Raw genomic sequence first — 24,521 nt, 5'->3', positions numbered from 1 at the left:
GGTACGGAACCCTCAATGGGCACGTCCGACTCGCACTTGCCCTTTTCACTTTCATCGTAAGTTTTTATCAGCAATAAGAAATATCACTGTCAACAAACAAATGCACGTCATCCTGTCACTTAAACTTGAATATTTCGAATTAAAATCACGACGATTTTATCAAAGCAAAATAAATGTTCGCCGTCGACACTCAAACTTACTGAAATGTGCTGACAATGCGTAATAAAATTAACTGCTTCGAAAACGAGTGGATAATTTGAAATTTAATATTAATAACGTACCGATTTAATCGTTATAACAGGTGAACGTTCAGCATTGCTTATGTAATATTAAATTTATACTGTTTTCATTTTTAATTAAGGAATTGAAATTTAGGATATTTAATTTCGAGTGGTGATTGTCGAAATTTAATCAAATTCGAAATACAAACGAGAATTGACTGTATTTATACCTGTTTTGTATTTATATTATAAATGCGAAAGTAACTCTGAGTGATACTTTTTCACGGACAAACTACTGAAATTAATTTGATGAAAATTGGTGTGAAGCAATCTTAATCCTCAAGGTAGGATACAAGGACTTTTCATACCTAAAACATACGACTGAACTGATACTGACTGGGGGGGGCAAGAAGTTATGGGTCAACACTATTGTTTAATAATTGTAACATGATTGAATTAGTCATACATTTTTATGTTAGAAGTTGTAACTGTTACGCAAATGTTACCGTGTGTAAGAAGCAAGTGGTAGAATATGTTCTAAACCACTTCTAAACTGCTTATGCCTTACGCCCGACGTCCGGTTAAAAGCAAGCAAAACCACGGCCGACAATTAGTTTTCAATTAATAATAAAGTGAATAGAACTCTGTGAATTGAACTACATACATAATTTAGGAAACAGTGTGGACAAAATATATTAAATCAGCAACATAAATGAACTCGGTAGAAGTTCCAGAAGTATTACACTAAAAGGCCGAAGAAATAAACAGAAATTATGAAACAAAATATTCATATGAAACAAACGTGCGTCGCGTCCATTTGTTTTGATGGATTTTTTGTCATTAGTCACGAAGGAGGTCGTTTCGTCGGAATGAAGCCAGAACAAACTTTAATGATGAAAGTTAAATTGCTCTCAGTTCTAAGGCACGAAAAAACTTGTTCAACTTACTACTTTTCTTTTTTACTTTATGTGGAACTTTAGGTCAATTGTTGCTTTTGGTTTTGGTTTATTATTAATTATTTAAATAACCATTTTTCTGACATTTTTTAAAAGACATCTGCTGTCCGGTATCGAGCGATGAACGCGGGTTCAAACCCGAAGAAGCACCGTTGAATTTTCATGTATGTACGTAATTTGTGTTTTCTTGTGAAGAATGGTGGTTACCATTCAAATGCCAACGTATTTCGGATATCGATTTACTTGTGTACCACCAACCCACAAAGACGCAGCATGTTCGAACAAGATCTAACCTTCATTTCAATGGCTAGATATAAGGACATCATCATGTTAAGGGTTTCCTTAACAGTGGGACATTTACTTCTACAAATAAATATGGTCATGTACCTTTAAGGAAGCATTTAAACGTGAGGATGTGAAATTGATGAAGATATAAATATTTACTATCGTTATAGATGTAGAGACATAATGTCATTTACACCTTTAAAGACGTGTTGAATGTTACCCACATCAGATATTAATTTTAAGTGCTTAGTGATATGATGATGGTGTAACTTTTTCAATAAATAAATCTATCGTTAATATTACGATGAAGATGATGATGTCGTTCTGATTGATATACAGGGATACTAGACAACTATAGGAGATATTTTAGTGCACAAATGAGTGCGCAAACTTAGGTGCACTCTCATAGTTCGATGGGACCGGAAAGAGTTTAGGCGCAGGACCACGGGATTTACGTACTTTCAGGAACACGGGAGTGTATACACTTCCAACTTCTAGACTCCAATATATTACTGAGGATTTTTCAATTTAAAACCCAATTTTTTTTTATTGACCTGACTTTGAACCCAGGATCTCGGGATATGCTGCCTTATATTTAACCACTGAACCAACGGATGCACGAGTGCATATAGTGTACAAGTGTCTGAAACACAATTTGACTCTCTATTCCGTCATTCTCGTAATCCGATTAGACGGGAAATCCGAAACTACCAAAAAGTTACGGCGCAAAATCAACAGCTTTAAAAAAAACAACCAAATAGGTTGTATATACATATACATTTATCCTCCTGCCCTTATCCTAATTATCAGTCATCAACTCAATAGCTACTCTTTGTCAACATTTAAAATACAAAGTTATGTTAGTTAAGTCAAAGAGTATTAGCTCCACGCATTTTTATCATTTACTTTACATCGATTGATCAATTGAAAAACATTTCTTTACGCACACTTTCTGACATAAACTGCCAATTTAAATCAAAACATAAAATAATAAAACTAAAAATTCAATAAACAACATTATCACAATGTAAATTCAAACTACATTTAATCAACGTTGAGCAAAAGTTACAAAACCCCGCAATTAATCTTACTCCTGTTGATGACAGACGGACCTTTGGTAATTAACAGGCAAGTAGCCTGCCTGCTTAGCTATTATAACATGAATAGTTGACGGGGACGAGGCGACGCTTGTTAGAATCGCTACAATATAATCGTTCCGGTTTGAATAAACAAGATACCTACGGAAGAGAATGACGTATACGTATTTTAAATATGTATTCCAGTGTATATGTTTTTACCTGCCTTATTTTATTATAGTGATGCATAGCTCCTGTCACTGGGGACTTCTATGTTAGTAATACCTCATACATCAAATATATTGAAGTATTCTCAGTGTAGATGGAAATAGGAGGGATGTAGATTATAACAATACTAGCGACTCGCCCCAGCTTCGCACGGGTGCAACGCTGATACTAAATGTACTATAGAATCTCTTTATATACAAGGTTTTTTGTCATTAGGCAATACAAACCGTTATATCCCTGCATTTTAAATCTGTAATATCTTCGAAAATATTCATTTAAATTACACGCTTCAAAAGGCTGCTAAGGTATTTAAGGTACTTAATTGGATAAGTTTATATGCTGTAGTGCTTAAAATCACTTCGTAAATAAGCCATTATTTCTCGTATGAAGTAAAACATAAAAATGTTTATTGTGTGTTATCCCTGAGAGATAGACATATACCATCGCGGACTTCTTTGTAGGCCTTTTTAAGGTGTACAATACTGTAGTACATTATTTTGATATATCTCGTAGGGTTCAGTCAGCGTTTGCAATGTAAGTGCAAAAAAGTATTTATATACGACATCACTTTGGAAACCTCTGAAATTATCAGTGTTTCTCTACTACATTATACATGTATTATACATATAAACCTTCCTCTTGAATCACTATATCTAATAAAAAACACATCACATTCAGACAGACAGACAGCGGGAAGCTACTTTGTTTTATACTATGTAGGGTTGTGGAAAGTAACGTAATAATATTATAATATTCAAAAATAAAATTGATGGTAAAGATGTTGATATTTATCAATACATGTGTGTGTGTTATGAACTTCTTCCATATGTGCAAAATAGAGCTATCCGGTCTATTTATAATGTGGAGCTCGAGACTCCTTTCGGGATGTTTTTGATAAAGTGGGTACACCCACAGTTGCTTTACGGTATGTATACAAAAATGTTATATACAAGAAATAATATAGACTTTTTTAAAAGAAACGGTGACAGACACTGTATAGACACGAGGAGGAAACGTAAACTAATACGTAGTTTCCGACTTCGATTCCGACTTCGCGAAGTTAATACATGTCGATACATCCTTCCTGGGACACGGTCGTTTCTATAACAAGGTTCCACAGTTATTTTTAACTTGGCCTACTGATAAAAATAATTCTCATTTAAAAAAAACATTGACAAATAAGGCGTATTACTCAATACGAAATTATATTTATGATAAATAAACGTGGAATTAGTATTTGTTGAATTTAAGGCTTTATTGACATGCTCTATAATTAAAAAGTGGAAAAGGTCCACACTTAGGTCCCAAGGATGATAGCGCATTGGGGATGTAAGGCATGATTCATATTTCGTACAGCACCAGTGTCTATGGCCGCTGGTGACCACTTACCATCAAGTGGCTAATTTGCCTATCCGCCTACATATATACCTACTTGATTTCTAACTAAATCTTAGATCCAATTGTTGAATGTTCATTAACTCCATTAAAAGATTCAGTTACTACGAATGAAAATTAAAACTTACCACTAACTGACCCATCTGTTTATATTTAATAAAAAAAACAATCTCTCAAATTATTATATACAATGTACGTGCGTCCGTTGAAAACCAAGTTTATGTAATCAGAAGGGATTGGTGAAAGTCATAAAACGAGAAACTAAAACCTTAATTAAACTAAAAGTCGTTTAGCTAACAGAGTGATAAATCTAGCTTATTCAAACATAGAGCGGTCTCGTGGTTAACAAGTTGATCCTTCACAGGTTCAAACTTGGAATATAAATTATAAAATCTATAACGGTAAAGCGTGTAACTGCTTTGTTAGTCTCGTGGCTTAGTGACTGCAGACTTCGAGGTCCCGCGTTTTAATCAAGAGTCTCGTCGGTTAAAATTAGAGATGGCTACAATAATAATAATAATAAATATCTTTATTGCAGACACTAACAAAGGATATAATGAAGCAGGAAAATACTTAAGACCGTACGAAGCCGAAAAGTTAATCTATGTCTGGTATGTTATTAAAATAAATTACATATTCGAGCCACAAATTAACAAAAATTTTCATAAATTTTTTCTCATAAATCTACTAGCTACAGGTACTTTTTTTTTAGCATTAGCAGCCTGTAAATTTTCCCACTGCTGGGCTAAAGGCCTCCTCTCCCTTTTGAGAAGAAGGTATGGAGCATATTCCACCACGCTGCTCCAATGCGGGTTGGCGGAATACACATGTGGCAGAATTTCGTTGAAATTAGACACATGCAGGGTTCCTCACGATGTTTTCCTTCACCGCCGAGCACGAGATGAATTATAAACACAAATTAAGCACATGAAAATTCAGTGGTGCCTGCCTGGGTTTGAACCCGAAATCATCGGTTAAGATGCACGCGTTCTAACCACTGGGCCATCTCGGCTCTAGTATACAGGTACTTGTCCGTATCAAATTATTATATATTTAGTATTTTTACTTACTTTCTTAATTTCTTTGCGTAATAGCTTCTAAAGATTATTAGAAAACTTTAAAAAAAAATCGGCGAATTTAATTTTTTGTCAGGTTTAATTATACCTTTTTTTTAATTATGCCCTGTCCTAAATATTTTTTTTCTCTACGGCTTTATCTTATACAAAGTAATGTTCCTTATAAATCAAACCGCTGGCGATTCGCTGGCGTGTGGCCACAGCTTGGTGGAATATGCAAACCTTCTACTCTAAGGGAGAGGAAGCCTTAGCCCAGCAGTGGAAAATTTACAGACTTTTAATGTTATGTGTATGAATAATCTCCGCTCTGTATCTTGAGATTAGTAATGATACATACAAATGTTGAAATCAAATGAAAACTGCAAGTAATTATCTTAATTTCCATTTATAAGAACCTCAAATTACGCATTCGTTCTTAGAACTAAAATAATTGCAAATAATAAATGAGGCGCTTTTGAATATCTCAGGACTGTTTTCAGAACTTCAAAACAAAGGACGGTGTCGCAATCTTGCTAAGATTAATCTCGTGACGCAATGATTGATGTTTCATATACAAATATAGCTATCCTTTTTTACCTTCTTGCATCGTCGTTTATCTTCGATATTCGAGATATAATTTAAATAGCCTCGTTATTGAAACTTTGCTATTTGCCATACTCAAAAACGAACATAGACCTCTGTCAGGTCTCGGCTACCTGGTAGCAGTAAATGTGGTGAAGATGATCGCTGCTGATACTATTAATACGGTACTGTCTAATGGATATCAAGATACATCACTAATTCTTCATGTCGTTATCGTACAGGTTTGTTCACGATTCTTCTTGTTGCCACAATAATTCTAAGACAAATAATATAAGCTTTCTTAACGCTGGTAGATCTCGGTTTATAAGCGCGTTTTCGTAAACACAACAAAGGGCTTATTCAAATTTCTGTACCGAGGTTGAATCCACATTTAACTTGACCACACCATTAATGAGCCGACATGAACCTGTGGTTAGAACTCGTGTATCTTAATCTTTAATTGCGGGTTCAAACCCAGGCAAGCACCACTGTATTTGCGTTCATAATTGTCTGTGTAAGTGAAAATGTGTCTAATTTCAATAAAATTATGCCACATGTAGCCCACCAACCCGATCGGGAGCAGCCTGAAGAAAAAAGCTCCTCACCTTCTCCTCAAAAGGAGAGGACGCCTTAGCCCAGCTGTGGGACAAATGCAGGCTGTATATAAAACAAAATTACAAGTCATTAACATAGTTACATAAGTCGTAATCTTTGAACGCTCAAATTAATAATGTATTGAGTGAACTCCCCTTGGGCAGGTAGTGCTGCACTACTAAAGTGATACGTTTCACTTGGCACCGATTAAATCATTGACTCCAATCTCTTATTTCTTCTAAATATGCGAACTACAGGGACGGTTTAACATTTCGCAGTTTTGTACGGATTAAATCATGGATACAGGATTTTCCTTTGACCCAAAGGAAAAACATTCCAAATATCCTTTAAATATGAGTTTTTTCCACTAAACCTCTGCAATGGTTATCTTGAATACGAATCGAAAGTTGGTAGTCAGTTTTTACAAACGCAACCCGCGCTGTGAACCGCTCTTTCGCTCTAATCTCCTAAGAGAGAGAGAAAAAAAAAATTAATCGACTTAAAAGTTTTGCTTCATATAATATTCGCACTCACAATCAATGAACTTATAAACAAATAAAATATATGTTTTTAAATATATAACCTAACCTAAAACACACGATCATAATATCCACGAAATTAAATCAGTTAGACAAAAGCAGTAAAGTTACTCATAGGTATAATAACGACTGGGAAAAAATATCTTTGATAAAAAGCAACTTTTCAAAAAATGCGTATCATCTTAGAAATTACCTTAATTATGACGTTGTATCCAACTTTTTTTTTCAAGTCAAGCAGACAGGAACTCATGCAAGCACAAGTGAAAATATGTATTAAATGAAATATCCTACTTTTACATCCAGTCGAATATGATTTTAAACAAAACACAAATTTAAAATTTTAAGCATTTATCACTTCACACTTACACTTAAAAAAAAATTTACAAACATTAAAGTGAAATCGAATCATGGAGACATATACATTTAAAATACCATAAAGCAACGCATTTAAAAGTTAGAACAAATTGTATCCTTTGTTAAAAGGCTGGAATAAGCTGAAAGTTGCGTTGCAAGTGGAAGGTTCTACTAAGTTGGCAAGTAAAGTTCGAGGTCTTAACGCGAGTCTCGCCTGAACTGTAACACTCTCTGAGATGTTTAATTAAACGCTTACTACATCAGTTGTATGATTTTAAATGAACACTTGGTGTGTATTTACCTTTACTTATAGCAATTTCATCAAAGCTGCAACATTTTGGTCGTGAGTCATGTAATGTTTCCATTACGCAGCTTACTGCCAATTCTTAAGCTTGAAGATACTTGAATTTTTTTAATTTTTTTGGAAAAGAATTTTAAACAATTCATGTTTCGAACTATTGATAAATACATATGATATGTGTAATTGTTTTTTTTTATGGTTTTGGTGGCAAACGAGCATGAGACTCATCGGATGGAAAGTGACTACCACCGCCCATGGACAACTGCAATATGGGGAGGGGTGTTCTTGCAGATTCGTTACCGGCCTTTAAGTAAAGATAGATTAAGTAAGATAAATGTTTACGCTCTTATCTTGAAAGTTCCCATTTCGGAAAACCGCTGAGATAAATGAAATATTTTTTACAGGATATACTAAAAATCCTTTTAACATTTAATTTGTTTTCATTGCTAATGTTTTGAATAATTCATATTAAAACTGTCGATCCAAGCGATTTTCGAGTAAACGAAATAGGTAACCAAAAATTTTTCTTAAATATTTTCTGGTCTCCAAAATGTCTAAATATATACTTCGAATCATAAAACAAAAGGCAGATAGAGCGAGGGATATGGACGTTGTACTTCAAGAAATTGTGTGTAATTGCTCTGTAGAAATGCGTGCGCCAGTGTGCCTGCAGGGCTGCCAGGGTAATGAAAATAACAAACACTTATTTTAAATCGTTTTATATCAAATACTAATAATTTTGTAAAATTTACGAAAAAAAAATTCATTTTTTTATTTTATTTATAACAAACAATATTTGATAAAGGCGGTTACTGTGTAATTCTCATTCACGGATGACGATAATCGATCGCTCTATTGACTAACTGCTCGAACATATTCGCCGGTGCAGCAGTGAGAAGTCGACGCCTGACGACCTTGAGAATTATTTTCCAGTACTTCGATTAAAAACCAACAACAATATAGCACTTTCGACGAATAATTATTTGATATGCCTACCGAAAATTTTAGATAAATTTTTAAAAAAATAAATTAAAGATTAAGGTTTTTGCGTATTATAAGTCTAAATGCAAAAAAAAAACATACATACAATCAAAAAAATTACAACTTGAGTGAACATGCTTAAACATCGTGATATACGACTGCCAATAAATTGTGAAATTCCAAGAGGCTTGCTCGAAGAATTACTTGCTTCAGTTAACAACGCTGTGCATGAATTAGATCTGGGTGTACGTATAACACGAAACATGATTCACGATTGATACTTTAGAAACCGAGGACTAAGGCTATTACTAGCAGGACTTAAGCCTTTAAGCTTAAATTCTCAGAAATCCAATATTAAACGTCATATACAACCAATAAATATGTACATAGTAATAGTTATGATGGAAATTATGCTTTATTGACTAAAAGGAAAAAGGTGCCGTTATATACAGATTAAAATCGAAACATTTTAAACGGTTTTATTATATTTAGTAATTTTAATAAATAAATACACTCACACACATGTGTGTATATACACATATACATACATACATAAACGTATGACATGGCTAAGGAGTTATTCAAGAAGGTTTAATATTAAGATTATGAAAACACTGTCGCTGAATGTCATTAGGGTTCTCCCTAAAAATATTAGGTGCAGGTTGGAGCTGCACTGGTAAAGGTTTTCCAGCTGATTTTAGTAGCTCCGTCGTAATGCAATTTTCCCGTGAGGTTTTTCATTTTTAAGTCGCTCCAAATCCATCACGATTTCACCTTGGCTGACTTCTGTGATTGATATAATAACGTACATATCGACATATTTAAATATATTATAACGATAATTGACAGAGTTTTCTGGGAATGACATAAATTATAGATAGATAATTATAGATCAATATATTAACATCAGAATGTTAAGCTAAGATTAATAGGCAACCAACGCCGTCAATTCGAATCTAATTTATTGAACTTTTTTATTCGACACAGATAGAGCGACTGACAAATATGTCATACGACGACCTCCGTGGTCGAGTAGTGTGTACACCGGTTTTCATGGGTACGGCACTCTGAGGTCTCGGGTTCGATTCCCGGCCGAGTCGATGTAGAAAAAGTTCATTAGTTTTCTATGTTGTCTTGGGTCTGGGTGTTTGTGGTACCGTCGTTACTTCTGATTTCCATAACACAAGTGCTTTAGCTACTTACATTGGGATCAGAGTAATGTATGTGATGTTGTCCAATATTTATTTAAAAAACAAAAAAATGCTCGGTAGCGAGAGGTGCTGAAAGGAGAAGGTCTCCTTCTGCAAAACATTTTTATGCCCTTCACTGACCTGCTCTGCTGAAGAAAACAAGGGAGAGTGCGTAGGTGCAATGCACTCTTTATATCCGGATATAAGCGTTGAGGGGTCTAGGAGGATTCTCTCTTACTCGGCCACCTTCTTAGCTATCTGGTCATTTAGCAAGGCGTCACATAGCATACCCATGCAATCCTTGATATCCCTCGAAGAGATTACCGCTGGTTTAATAGGCAGGTTAGTTCCACATACAAAAGAGTAAATGCAATTATCCAACGAAAAAAGAGGCCGACTGACGAAATCAGTGGTTCAATCAGATCGGGCCAGTACAAATTTATTAGGCTTTCTGGTACGAGATTCGTAATAGAAGCCAGGAGTTATATTATGTAAAGTTCCTGCTCCTGAACTATTTACAATTCTTGTTTCTCCTGAGAATGGATATTAAAATCCGTCAGTAGAACATCAAATGTGTGATTAAAAACTACACAATTTAATGTTCCAAGGCTTACGAGTAAATCACTCAAATATAAATAGTTTATTTCGTAACGTTAATTTCACAAATTTAAACCGCCATTTGTTCGTGTCACGCAGCGTTGCGTCACGGAGTGTCGAGTCACAAAGCCATTGGAACACTTTGAGCTCCACTCATCCATAGAGAATTAACTAGTCTAGGAATCTCTCTTGAAAATTATGGTACATTTTAATCGGTAATCGCGGTTACATTCTGTCTGGTTGTTTCACAATGCTCCTCTCTTGCAAACTTCTCAATTATAAAGAACTTTATTTTTACCGAGCAATAGATTTCTAGTAAACTCAGCTTACTTTCAAAGTAAACTCTGATAAAATACATTTAAATCGAATTTAGTTTTCGTGCTGGTTCTAGATTGTTCTCATACGAAGTTTTTTTCAGGTCATTAACCTTCGCCGGCTTACAGAAAAGAACTCATAAAGTTTATCATGATCGGATGCATGGTTTAGAAACGCACAGATGACAAATATAGAAACATAAAAGTTTTATTTTAGCACATAAGGGTTTTTTCAATTTTTCTGTAATCTCTATAGACGTTTTGTCAATATCCTTGATGTATCTTGGTGTATCTTGTTTGCTGGTTTGCCTACATGTAAACATTTCCAGGTGGCATTACAATCAATTCAAAATTATTAGACTGCTCTACAATTAGGTTAATAATTTGAAGTTCCAAAAAATCTTCCGAGTAACCCTTGATGAAAAAAAATAATTGAAAAAATATATCTTGGTTATCAAACAATTGGTCTTGTGCGTAAACTTCCCGCCGTGTTGGTTGCCGTCAGATTACGAGAGTGAGGGAATATAGAGTGCACCTGTGTTTGCCGCACTCACTCGTGCACTACAATTGACTGGTCTTCGTTGAGATTGGCCGCATAGAAATAGGTCAGGATAACATTTTATTTTCATTACTGAACGAGTGAACATAGTTCAAGTAACTTTGTAATGAAAAGCGACAATCAATTGTTTTAGTAGTATTTTCAGAATACTTAATAAGGGGGACAAAATAGTCGAAAAGTTCTGTTCCATAGATGTACAGATACGAAATAAAATTATAATCATAGGAAAAGTCAGTTCCTAGATGAGGATTCACGTTGGTAATCAAACACACTTCCAAGCAACTTCATACGAAAATTATCTAGAAAAAAACTCTTGTTTTGGTTAGTATCGAAATCAATCCAAGATCCCTTTTCATATGTCTTTTTTATTTTTTTCTACACAATTGTATTTCCACATACATGTTGGCTGTGTCTTTGGTATATCTTATCAAATAATTTGAATGAGCCCAGATGGCCCAGTGGTTTGAACGTGTGCATGTGTGCATGTTCGTGCACGCGTGAAGGCCTTTAGCCCAGCAGTGCGAAATTTATAGACAACTAATGTATGTAAATATGTATCAAATAATTTACTATGTATGTTAAGGTGCCTGCAATTTTTTTATTACCAGGCAGCATCTCGCTAATTTCATTGATCCTAATCTGAGTTTACCTAAAAATACAATACCAATATTATATAAATAAACATTGATGAAACAGTCAAATAACGACTTCATGTTCTAGGAACAGTTTAATTTATATGGACACTTGCCCCGGGTACACTATTTATTATCCGAACTATTGGGATTCGTCTCTTTGACGGATAGAATTCGGAACCTGCTGAAACGATAATTCAACCAATTCCTCTCGTACGTAAAACTTTCTGAGATTATTTCTGTATTCCCTTTGAAATATAAATGATTGTTATGTTTTTTATGAAGCAATATATTTATCTCTGTGGAGATTTTTATTCGGGTTTTTTTATTCAGCTTCTCCTTTATATAACTAACAAAGAATGTACGAGATCAATAATCTTGGAAGATGATTTAAAATTTCAAACAACTAATTGTCGTATCGACTTGAAACTTCGCTAGTTGACGTACCTAATTCGTGTTCAGTAATATCATTTTACATTATACATTTTCACTGGCTACCAGTCCCGGCTTCACACGGGTACAATAAAGGCATATACTTACATATATAAAACCTTTAGGTTGAAGAACAAACAAGAAGAGATATTTTTGTTTTTTTTTAGCTATGAAAGTAAAATCTCTTGGCTTTTCTTTACTATAACACGTACGTATATATTATAAATATGATATTTTCTCGTGAATCACTCTTATTGAAACCACATTAAAATCCGTTGCAAAGTTTAAAAGATCTAAAGGTAAGGACTGTTTTAGACTAGAACATAATCACACGAATACTTATTATATAGTCTTTTTCGCAGTTCGAACACTTGGAGTAGTAGTGCAAAAACTTCCATTAAAAGTATAACACGTCGCCTTATTGCCGCCACTGGTGACAAGGGCTGGTTCGTTTTGTGCAAAGAGTATCGGATTGTGATGTAACGGGCAATCTATTGGGGCTTCTATAATTCATCCTACTATTCAACGCGGTCATGATTTGTACATTAACTATTTTTATTTTTATTACTATATAGTTGAAGCTATAATGTTTTTGTACATAATGTTATTGATATTCCTGTGTAAAAATTATATTTATACCATAGAATTTTCTTTACTTAAAATTGCGCCCATGCGAAGCCGTGGCCGATCGGTCAAATATGCGATTTATAACAAAATACCTTTAATTAGTAGCAGATTTTGAGATAAGTATAAAATAAAAGAATTGCCCTAAGTCTTGCTACACGTTTTCTTTAATTGGTCAAAACCCAATCTTTCTCTAAGGTAGTTACCTCCCGTCCCCCTCACTGGATCTTCTCAGCTATATAATATATATATAGGGCATAGTCTAGGTAAAAAATCAACCAATAATTTTAAATTTTCAAATGTTAGAATTCTATTAGCAACCAATGAGAAGGTAATGCCTAGTAACCACTGGACAGGGAAAACGATTACTGTAAATCGACTCTTTGACCAGCATCGCACCTCGACCGAACAACTAATAATTGGCAACGAATAGAATTAGCAAAACCCAATCGAATGAATTGAAGCGATTTCATTGGCGGAGCCGAAATTAATTCTTACTTAATCCAAAATGGCATTTCATAGTACAATTTAGTAGGTTTTTTTAATGTTACGATTTTATAACTGTATCGTCCCGAACTTAACTGCCTTATTCGTTTAGCGATGTCTCGTTGTACTTGTGTATCGAATATTATTTAATAACATGATATTAACGGAACGGATAATCTATAATAATATTGGTACGTGATGCAAAAACCTGAAAATCCAAGTGAAAGAAAACCTAAACCAGATTACGAAATTTACTCGAACAGATGTGTATGAAATTTGGCACGATCGTTACCACGGTGGCTCAATATCTTTGGTGTCTATTAAAAAGTAACTTAAATTTCACTTATGTTTCATTTAGTAATGAGCACGAATACATTACATTACTGCATCTAATAAATTGCACCTTAATAAAGTTCAAACAATTTTATACAAAAATACACGGTTACTGAAATCCCCTTGATGAAACGTAGAATATAATACCGAGAAAATGACAACAAGACGTGGATATACGTGTACGTGAAATGACTTCATTTGAGTTACATTAATTCCCTTTTTCTCAGTAATCGTTATTAAAAAATTTTAGAATATATGTATATGTAAACTTACATTATATACAGCGTATTCTCCTCTTCCTCAAAATAAATAAAACTAATTAGATGTAATAGAAATAAATATGTCAAAGTACTCTCTGCAGTTGTTTGTTAGCTTTTCTCCTTTATTTAAATTTCATAAGAATTATTTACTTAAATTGGAATATTAAATGACGTAATACTAAGACAACCTTCGGTTTATTTTGACAGACTATCTCTTAAAATTCTCAAAAAAAAATCATACCTTCGTACGTTAAATTCCAAGGTCACTCCTCCGTCGCGTTGCTGTGCTGAACGACCTGTGACATTTTTCTGCGTAATTACACACAGGCACGGGCATAGGGTATATGATACCTCCACGCGGAATGTTCATCAGCAACGCCTAATCGAGCAAGGTAAACTCGTATTACCATTCTAGTGTTGATGATGTCATCCTGACCTTTCAACCTCAGCGGCCAATCTTTAAGCGGACTATCAATAAAGCACAAGTGTGTGTGCAAACATAGGTACCCTCTCCCTTCTCATTTCCTCACTCTCATAATCTGATGAGACGGGTTCGACACCATCGGAAACAGTTAAGGTGCAGGACTAACGGTTTTACAAGTTTTCCGAGGAACGAGAGTGTATAGGCTTTACACTTTTAGACACGTGGTTGTTACTAATATTTTTTTGACTGAAATACCCAATAATTTATTATCGGCCCAAGCCACAAGTCGATACTTGCGGCTTGGGCCCATGATCGCAGGATCTAGCAAGTAGCCAACGAGGCAGTCGTAGTATCATACTAGCAAAAAGTTTGTTTTATAATTACGTTTTTTCAAGGAACTCACACATTATCTGAATACTATATTTCAGCAGATTGGTGGAGCCGTCTCCGAAATACACGAAATAAATTTATAAGGAAACAGTAATTGTTCAATTATAAGATTTCAATAGTCTACTAAATAACTCAATGATTTTTACCCAATATTATATTAATTTTAATGTGATTTTAAATATTATTTAAATTTCCCATTTAGAAATAATTGTCCTGTAGTTCTGATGAATTCCAAAGGCCAATGTCCTCGTATCCTCGTATCGTAACGTATCAAATCCTATTTTTCTCCTCGTAGTCACTTGAGATATAAATCTTAGCTCCCAAGGTTGGAGATGCATTTCCAATATAAGGAATTTCTAATATTTCTTACTGAGCTAATGTCTATGGGCGTTGGTGACCATTTACCATGAGGTAGACCATTTGCCACTCCTCCTATCTACACTATAAAAAAAAACTTAGTAATGCCGTGTTCCGAATTGAAAGGTGAGTGAGCTGGAGTACATGCACGAAGGTCCTAAGGTTGTCTGCGCATTCACGGTATAAATAATGGTTAATATTTCTTACAGCACCAATATCTATGCGAGGTGGTGGCCACTTACCATAACGTACATTATAAAAAAAATCCAAAGTGGCATAACCAGGAGGATAGTATTATTATGTAAACTATATTACTATATTAGTATTATTACTCCGATAGTGCGCATATGTGCTCAACATAATGAATTGACTAAAGTTATACATGGCATTGACATCTTTCATGATAGCTTCATTACTTTTAAAAAAAAGCTCATGGATTACTTCTTGTCAGCTAAATAGTGCGTTAAATTCCTTGTTTTTTGTTTTCTTTTTTTTTGTTTTTCTTTTATAATATGTAGTTATTGTGTTTGTAAACGACGATAGCATAGGCCAATAATCTTAAAACTTTAAAATTGTATAATATATTTTAGTTTCAACTTAATTTAAACTTTATTTTACACGTTGACACCATACACTGTGAATGTTATGTACACTTGTAATCGATGTACATATCAGAAGTTGATTTTCTTTTTTTGGATGTTGTGTAAACCATCAATTAATATGTATATTGTTAGTGTACTTATTAAATAAAATAAATAAAATAAACTATATCAAATACGTATACTAACACTTAACACTTATATTCAATTCAATTCTTAGTTTAATGGCTTTTAGTTGTGCCACAGGGCACAGATTATTTCGCCAATGTCACGTAGGATGGAGAAGACACGAATGAGATCGATCGGTACGGTTGAGATAACAAACTCAATAAAATTTTAAAGCCAAGTATAGTAGAAGTGGTTAACATTTCTATATTGAACAAAGATTTTTGGCTTTGACTTTGACTGTGCTTTAAATAAGCGCCATCTATTGGTATCGATATGTAAACACGACTCAACAGTTTCCAAATGTTTCCATACTCTTTTAAAACTGACTTACTCGCTTCAATACTTCGCTCGTTATTCGAAGCACGATTCAATAAATTTCCAAACTGTATTCGTTGAGACCACGTATTTACAGTTGTTGATTTAAAAACATTGGATTTTGTGTCGTTGTTTGATCTGTTAATGGCCTATTTGAAAGTTTGCGTTAAATCGTATAAACATTTTATTTTGAGAATATTTAATCGAATTATTTTGTTGCTATTTACATTATGCGTACGTAATAAATCATAGGTTCCAATCCGAGCAGCATCACTGACATTAATGTTCTTGGTTTCTTATTATTAGTCATCCTTTGCTCGACAGTGAAATAAAATGTTATAGTGTAAATTGATGTAGGATATTGTGGTTCATCAATAAAGGCATGCAATCACAGTATAGAATCAGGATTAAGCAGCGTAGTAGATTATGCTCTGAATCTTCTTTTAAAGAGTTTTCCGCATTTTTTCTTTGCCCAGCAATGGAAAGTTTAACAAATTTGTTTTAATGCTAAAGCTGGTTAACGAGCAGGAGGCTCATTTCATGGAAAACGACTACCACCACCCATGCATCTGCAACTTCAGGGGGTTTGCAGGTGCGTTTGCCAGCCTTTGGGAAATATGTAGGCTCTTTTCTTGAAGTTTCTCAAGTCGTATCGATTCAGAAAAACCGTCGGTTGTAGTAATTCAGCTGCTGAAATTAATCCAAACAATTCCCCGAAGTTTTTCCCGTTAAAAATGCCGTAAAAGATGCAGAGTGATCCACGTAGTGTTACGGAAATGCGAAAATAAAACCACGCTACTTATATCGCAGTGCGGGCTAATGAAAAATCTGAAATATATATTTTTTGTTTCAAAAAGACCTAAATACTAATCTTGTGATTACAATGATAAGCCCATGATATATTAAACCATTAGTGAAGATAAGGCAAGTTAGATAACATTCATTACTTTCACCAAAGATACCGAGTTCCAGCCGGGCAAGGACCATTGAATTTCTTCAAATGTCCTTCATGTTTTTTATTCATTCATTCCTTGGTGATGTAATACAACGTCGTAAGAAAACCTTCACGCATCGAATAGATTAGACTACACATTCCATAAAGACCGGCAACGCCCCTCCAAGCCCCTTAATATGGAAGATGTCCATGGTGGTGGTCAATTCGAGCTTGAGATTTTTTCACATGGGTATCCACGAATAGACTTTGGAGTAGTGCGACCTCAACCTCCTCAAAATAACTGAGACATTATAACATAACTTCGATGAAGTGACTGGCATATGAATTTAATTGTATAATGATTTTTAAAAACTATAATTGATTATGATAGAACTAAGTTCAACCTTGAATGATATTACCTGTTCACGATAATGTTATCAATACAATTTGTAGTTAGTCATTAGTTTAGTTTAGTTAGATTTAGTGTCACTATAGTTCCAAATTCAATTATCTCGGAAATACATAAATCAAGAACTCTTGATAGTAGTCGGTTAATATACCTGTATTTTCGTTAAGGTCAGTGCATTTGATACGGATGATTAACTATAAGTTACCTTTTGAGAGGATATGACAATGGTGTCATCAAATTTGACTTGGTGCTTATAATATTTTAAGCAGTGGGTAAATTAATAATCAAGGAAGATACTGAGTATTTGTAGACAAGACCTCGGGGATTTCGAGGGGATACTTAGGGTAACAACCCCGGGGCCTCCACAGTGAAATTCTAAAAAAACATAATTTGAGTATGTCATGTGACATTAAAAGAAAAAGATGAAAAAAAAAGAGAAGAAGAAAATATTTTATGAAATGTAAATAAATGATTGAAAAACTCGAATTGTTTCTTATATTTTTAAAATAATAGATGTTTAGATAGTCTTTAAAATTATAATTAATAATTTGTTAATTAATTAGTGGGCGTAACTACTACAACGAATCCATTTATCTTAAAAAAATATGTATATTTCGAATTAAAATATAAAGTCAATATAATGTATTAAGTTTTTTTTATAAAAAACAATAGGCGAGGAAGGACTCATTGGTCACCTGATCAGTTACTAGGGGGCGGCGGCGGATATTGGCTTATTAACCATTCCTTACATCGCCAATGCGCCGCCGACCTTGGCAACTCAGATGTTATGTCCCTTGTGTCTGTAGTTACTATACTAAGTATTGTTGTTTTGCGGTAAAATATTTGTTGAGTGGGTGGGTGGGTAAGTATACCCAAACGGTCGTGCACCACCAAGTGAAAGCAGAATGCATTGACATTAAAGAGACTGCAGTGTTTCAAAGTAGGTTCTTGAATACTGGACCTATGTAAGGGAAATGAATACATACGGGTAGGAATTACGTCGAAAATAAAACAAAATTTTAATAAATTACATTTAATATTAGACAATACAAAGCGCTATGTCCCAGAAATTTAAATCCATAATATCTTCGAATATATTCATTTAGATTACTTACTGTAAAGGAGCATATTGATTGATATTAAATGTATAATATGTTTCAAGTACTTAATTGGATAAGGCTTGCTATTGCTTATAATCGCTTCGTAAATAAGATAAAATTACTAATAATAATGGATAATGGATATTGTGGGTTATTCGAAAGAGATAGATATATTCTTGTAAACCTTTTTAAAGTGTACAATACTGTAGTACATTATTTTGATGTAACTCCTAGGGTTCAACCAGCGTATATAATGTAAGCGCAAAAAAGTGTTTATTTACGACATCACATTAGAACAAAAAATTATCAGTGTTTCTCTACCACATTATAATTGTATTATACATATTAACCGTCCTCTTGAATCACTCTATCTAACAAAAAAAGAACATTACGTTGCGTAGTTTTAAAGATCTAAGCATACAAAGGAGCAGACAAACAGTGGGAAGCGACTTTATTTTATACTATGTAGTGATATCCAGGTAGATCGCATATATGCATATATATAGTTCAAGTTCTAATTTCTAGTTATAGCAAGTCAATTATTTTTATTTAAGTTCTCCAATAATTTATTTTCAACAAATAATTAACACTTTTTTATATAATTTATATTAGCGGGCTAGCAAATAGGTCACCTGATGGTAAGTTCTAAGGTCACCACTGCTCATAGTCATTGCAGTAGCAACCTTAGGAACAAAAATGTTATGACCCTTGTACCTTAACGGTACCTTCCCAGACAGGAGTTTTTATTTTCTCGCTGGAAAACGCGTTACGCGCGTCACCCACGTGATGTTAAGTGGGGAGGTATGTGGGACTCGCCGGTGCCTTGAACGCGAGTGCGCCCAGGTACACCGGAATACCCACTAAAAACCAGCAGTACCCTCTCCGTCTTTCGGCGGGCGCCACGGGATTTCCCAGACAGGCTTGCACTAACCCTACCTAAGTAAATATTTATGTATTTTTTATTGGAAAAGGTTCTAAATACACAAAGAGAATATATGGAGAATGATTTGATTATTTATAGTTATTATATATGTAATATATATTATCACCAAAATAAAAATGATTTAAAACAGTTAAAAAAAGGTATAGCTATAAGCTGTTCTGTTTCGAGTTTCATGTCGTGTGTTATCGCGCTATCAGCGATAGTTCAAACGCGATCTGACAAAAGATAGCCTACATTGCACTCCCTGCAAAGCATTGCCAATTGTAGGGGTACCACTGTTTTTGTAAATTGCGGACATTAAATCATTTAATGGTTATGCTTGAGTTAAACTGATATTATTTACTAAAATTAAATAAATAATTAACTGATTTATATACTAATATTATCTGATAACGATTTAATCAGATAATTTTAAGTATTGGCATAAATGAAAATTATTTATACTATTATTCCAAGTGTCCTAATGATTAAATTATGCCAACCAAGAGTCGAGAAGGCAATATCTCTATGTTTGACCTCGACTTCTTGAAATGTTTATCTTAGTAGATTAACTTGCCCTTTGTGATTTTTTTTCCTTATTTGATTGCCTTTTTTATCACATTATAGGTTGGCAGATAGGCAAATGAGTTTGATGGTAAGTGGCCACCAATATCTATATAGATTTTTCAACATACCTTACATGGCCAATACGCCAACGGCCTTTGTATTTAGCTATTAACAAATCTTACTATATATGTGTGTATACTATACAAGTTCATACCTATGAATCTAGATTCCCATTACACGAGTGTTGAAGCAACGGACTGGGAGCAGTGTGGTATAATGTATACGTTAACAATGCAAGAGTGCAGTCAAGCGAATCACAGCTGTAATGACCACGACTACTCATGGCCAGACTTTAGCAATTAATAAGAAAAAAGGATCACTACAAATGTTTAAACTATTTCCGGCTTCATAACATATCTGAACATTTTACTTCCTTGTTTTCATATCTCTTTGAATATTTATTTCGTGGTAGGACCTAGTGCCTATACAGCACAACTTAGGGTTATTCCATTGTGAAGGGTGGCTGAATCAGAGTACTACAAGCAGAAGCGACAAAACATCTTTTTTTTTACTAAAATCGGTGGTGCATTTACGACTATACTTATTTCAAGACCTTTATTGCAAATTGTTAGTTTGCCTACCTATTTTAAATAAGGAAAAAAAAAGAAAATTCTCGTTTTAAAGTGGCCAAATAATTCTTAAATCCACTTTTAGATATATTTATAGTCATGTATGATGGTCACCCTGGCCGAGGTGTTGCGTGCGAGCGCCCTATTCACTGCAGTAGCTCCGAGCCCTCACGTGGCCTGTGATAACTGATAACATAACTATTTAATTAATTTATTCATTTGAACCTCTAAGCCTGGCTCGACAGCCTTGATGAACTGGATTTCCATTACAACACTATTCACGAAATTTCCTGTTCTAGTATCTTTTAAATTTAAAACTTAATAAATACAATTAAGATCAGCCTGTATATATTCCATATTTTTATATAAAGTGTGATACATGAAAACTAAAAGGTAAGCCGGAGTTTAAGACATTTATACCTCTTTATTAAATCTCCTAAAATTACTCCCTAATTTAAGGAACGTCACTTTAATATTAACTTAAGTCTACAGGGATCTTCTCTAATGTGCGTTATCTGTTAGTATCTGTTAGTATCTGTAATTGTCCCACTGCTGGGCGAAGTCTTACTCTCCCATTGAGGAGAAGATTCAGAGTCACTTTCAGGTTTTCTCGCGACATTTTCCTTCACCACGACGCACGAGATGGACTACACTTAATAAGCATATTAAAATTAAGTGACGCTTGCGATGATTTGAACCTGTAATCATCGATTAGGATCCATGCTTTATTAATTCTGGGCCATCAAAACCATTGTTAATATATTGTACAAATGTTTCACCAAAAAGGTGGTCACTATTTTTTATATCTTATTCCAGTTTATAACAATCGAACCTTCTCGATCTAATTCTAAAAATAACCATCAAAAGCAAAACAGACTCAATTTACTAAGCTAGTTTAGTCCGGATAAAACTGGAAGTGCGATTCCGAGAACTCAAGATAATTAAACCTCCCGGGGACCGTTTGAGTAACTGGAATAGACACCGAGAAGAAACGAAATAAAAAGCATGAAATGAGCCGGACAAACTACGAGGAAGTGAAATAAAAAACGGAAGTAACACCAAGTTCAACTACTTAAGACGAGTAACAATCTTTTACAAATTTTAAAAAGAATTCGCTTGGAACTTCATTCTAGTATTCTAGAATAAGCGCTACGTATTTTCTTAAATCGAATAACAAGTTATAATAGTCTCGGTGGAATATGCAAATATGTTTTTTAAATAATAATGAGTACAGATTTTAAATACATTTTTTCTTTTTTAAAGAATAACCTTCTTTAATACAACTAAATAAAGCTTAAACATGAAGGGATGATTGATCTTATCTTCCTATTTAATACTCCAACATTATCTTTTTTTTTTTTAATTATAATTCAGTTTGAAAACACAATTATTTACTTTAATTCTTATAAAGAACTAGTATGTTTTTCGTGATCATTACGATTACAAAAAGTCTCAGGCCTCAATAGCTCTAAATTTTAAAAATATTTGGGTATCTAGGCTTACATGGAGTCTAACGTTGTAAAAATCGTTTTTCACTTAAACTTTAAAGAAGTTACAATTGTTGTTATATGGTTACTACCGCTCTGATCATGAAAGAACTGAGTCAGCTATATACTAGATAAGGATAACACTATCAAAATCGCAAAACGCGGCTGAATCGGAAACAGTTGCTAGAGCAGGGAGATTTCTGGAGTAACCAGCCAACTACGCATGATATATATGAGTGAACAAGTATGTGCGCAAGCGCACAACCGTCATAAGCTGATTAAGCATATACAACCGTTCAGGCGAAGGACGGCTTTTCGTGTTTCTCGAGGAATGTAAGTGTAAACGCTTCCACAACTTCTAAACTCTAGACTATTACAAAGAATTCTTCAGATTTAAACAAAAAAAAAGTAGACGAAGCGCTCGCAACACGATAGTAAAGCAACGAGCGATTATGAAATCAAATGTAAATGCATATCCACATTCAGGCTTAGGCCGTGCGTTTAAATGTCAGCCAGTCATTTTAAAATTTTATCAAATAAATTTATGTGTATTTCAAATTGAGCATTTAAGGAATGATTTAAGTCGTTAATACAATATCAACATTAATCATGTTTAATCTTGCAACACTCAATTTCATTTTGCCAATCGACATTTAGTTATTAGACTATTTATATATCTACTGGCTATTACTTCCGGCCCGGCCCGCTTCGCCAGGCGTTTTACAATTTATTAAAAATTAGTTATTTAATTAGTTATATATTATAAATGGAAGCCATCATTTTTTATTTTGAATATAACATATGTAAAAAAAAAACAAATAATAGTGAAAATAATAAATTTTATAACAGGAACACCAATTTAAAACTGACTACGCCTCCACTGTCACTCGTTCAAAAAAAAAAACTAGCTCAAAAAATGGAGTGTACAGACGACTTTACAGATTTAATTAGCAGTATAGATATAGAATCTATTTATAGATAGATATAGAAATATAGCCGATGATTTGCGCAATCATATGTTCTTACTGAATACCAATTTTTATAAAGATTGGTTCAACCATTCTTGAGTAATAAAAAAATAAAATAGCAAAACTGATGTCAGTAAATCATAAAACGAATATTTATGACGAAATTCGAGAAAAAAGTTGAGTGTACAAACAGATTCTACAGATTTATATATGTAGTAGTATAGATGAAATTTGCACTACAATAAACAAGCCGACTTGATTATCTTGGTGTGCGTGACAACTAAGCTTGACGCTCACCATACTACGTTACTAGTGTGCGTGTACTTTGTGGCCAACTGGACATTTTCTTCCACGCATTGTTAACTTTGACATTCTATCTAGCAAATAAGTAATCAAAGATTATTGTCAGTACTAAAGGCGGAATTTTTGGATAAGAGTATTTACAATTTAGGTTACATTTAATCAAACATTTTAAAACTATTCGGATAAATTGACTAATTGATCTTTGTTGGTTCGTTATATATACAAACAGTCTAATAAGTATATATGTAGATATATCTATATTTATATTTTAATAATTTGTCAAAGATTGTATTCAAAACAATAGCTCTCTTGAAAGCTTAACAAATTAGAAATGTTATGTAAACTGGAGACATTTCGCTGGTAATTGATACCAGGCCGCGATTTAATCCCGATGCCCGGAGCTCTGATCATTGCAGGGGAAATTTTGGGGTTTGGTCTAAACTATTTATAAAAAAAAAATATTAGTCATCACTTTTAGTTTAAGCAAAAAAAATAGTACAGAAGCAAAGGCAAATATTAAATAAGGAATATTTTAAAGGCACACCTCTCCACGTTAAAAGTGCATTAGAATGACATTCGTGCTTACAAGATATCTTGGTGTGCGTGAGTCGACTTAGATTATAATTGTCAAGTTTATTGTGTATAAAAAAAAAACAACAAATTAAATATATCATCATCCTCATCCTCCTGCCCTTATCCCAATTTTACTTGGGGTCGGCGCAGCATGTCTACTTCTTCCATACTTCTCTGTCAGACGTCATCTCACAAGTAACATTCTTTCTAACCATATCGTCATTCACACAATCCATCCATCGTTTCTTGGGTCGTCCCCTACCTCTATATCCATCCACATCCATACTCAAAACCTTTCTCACAACATGGTCCTCATTCCTCCGCATAACATGCCCATACCAAGACAGCCGGTTTCCAGATAGCTTCTCGGTTACCGGTGCCA

Source organism: Vanessa atalanta, chromosome 17, assembly GCF_905147765.1.
Source record: "Vanessa atalanta chromosome 17, ilVanAtal1.2, whole genome shotgun sequence".
NCBI lineage: Eukaryota > Metazoa > Arthropoda > Insecta > Lepidoptera > Nymphalidae > Vanessa > Vanessa atalanta.
This window is presented reverse-complemented; position numbering follows the sequence as displayed.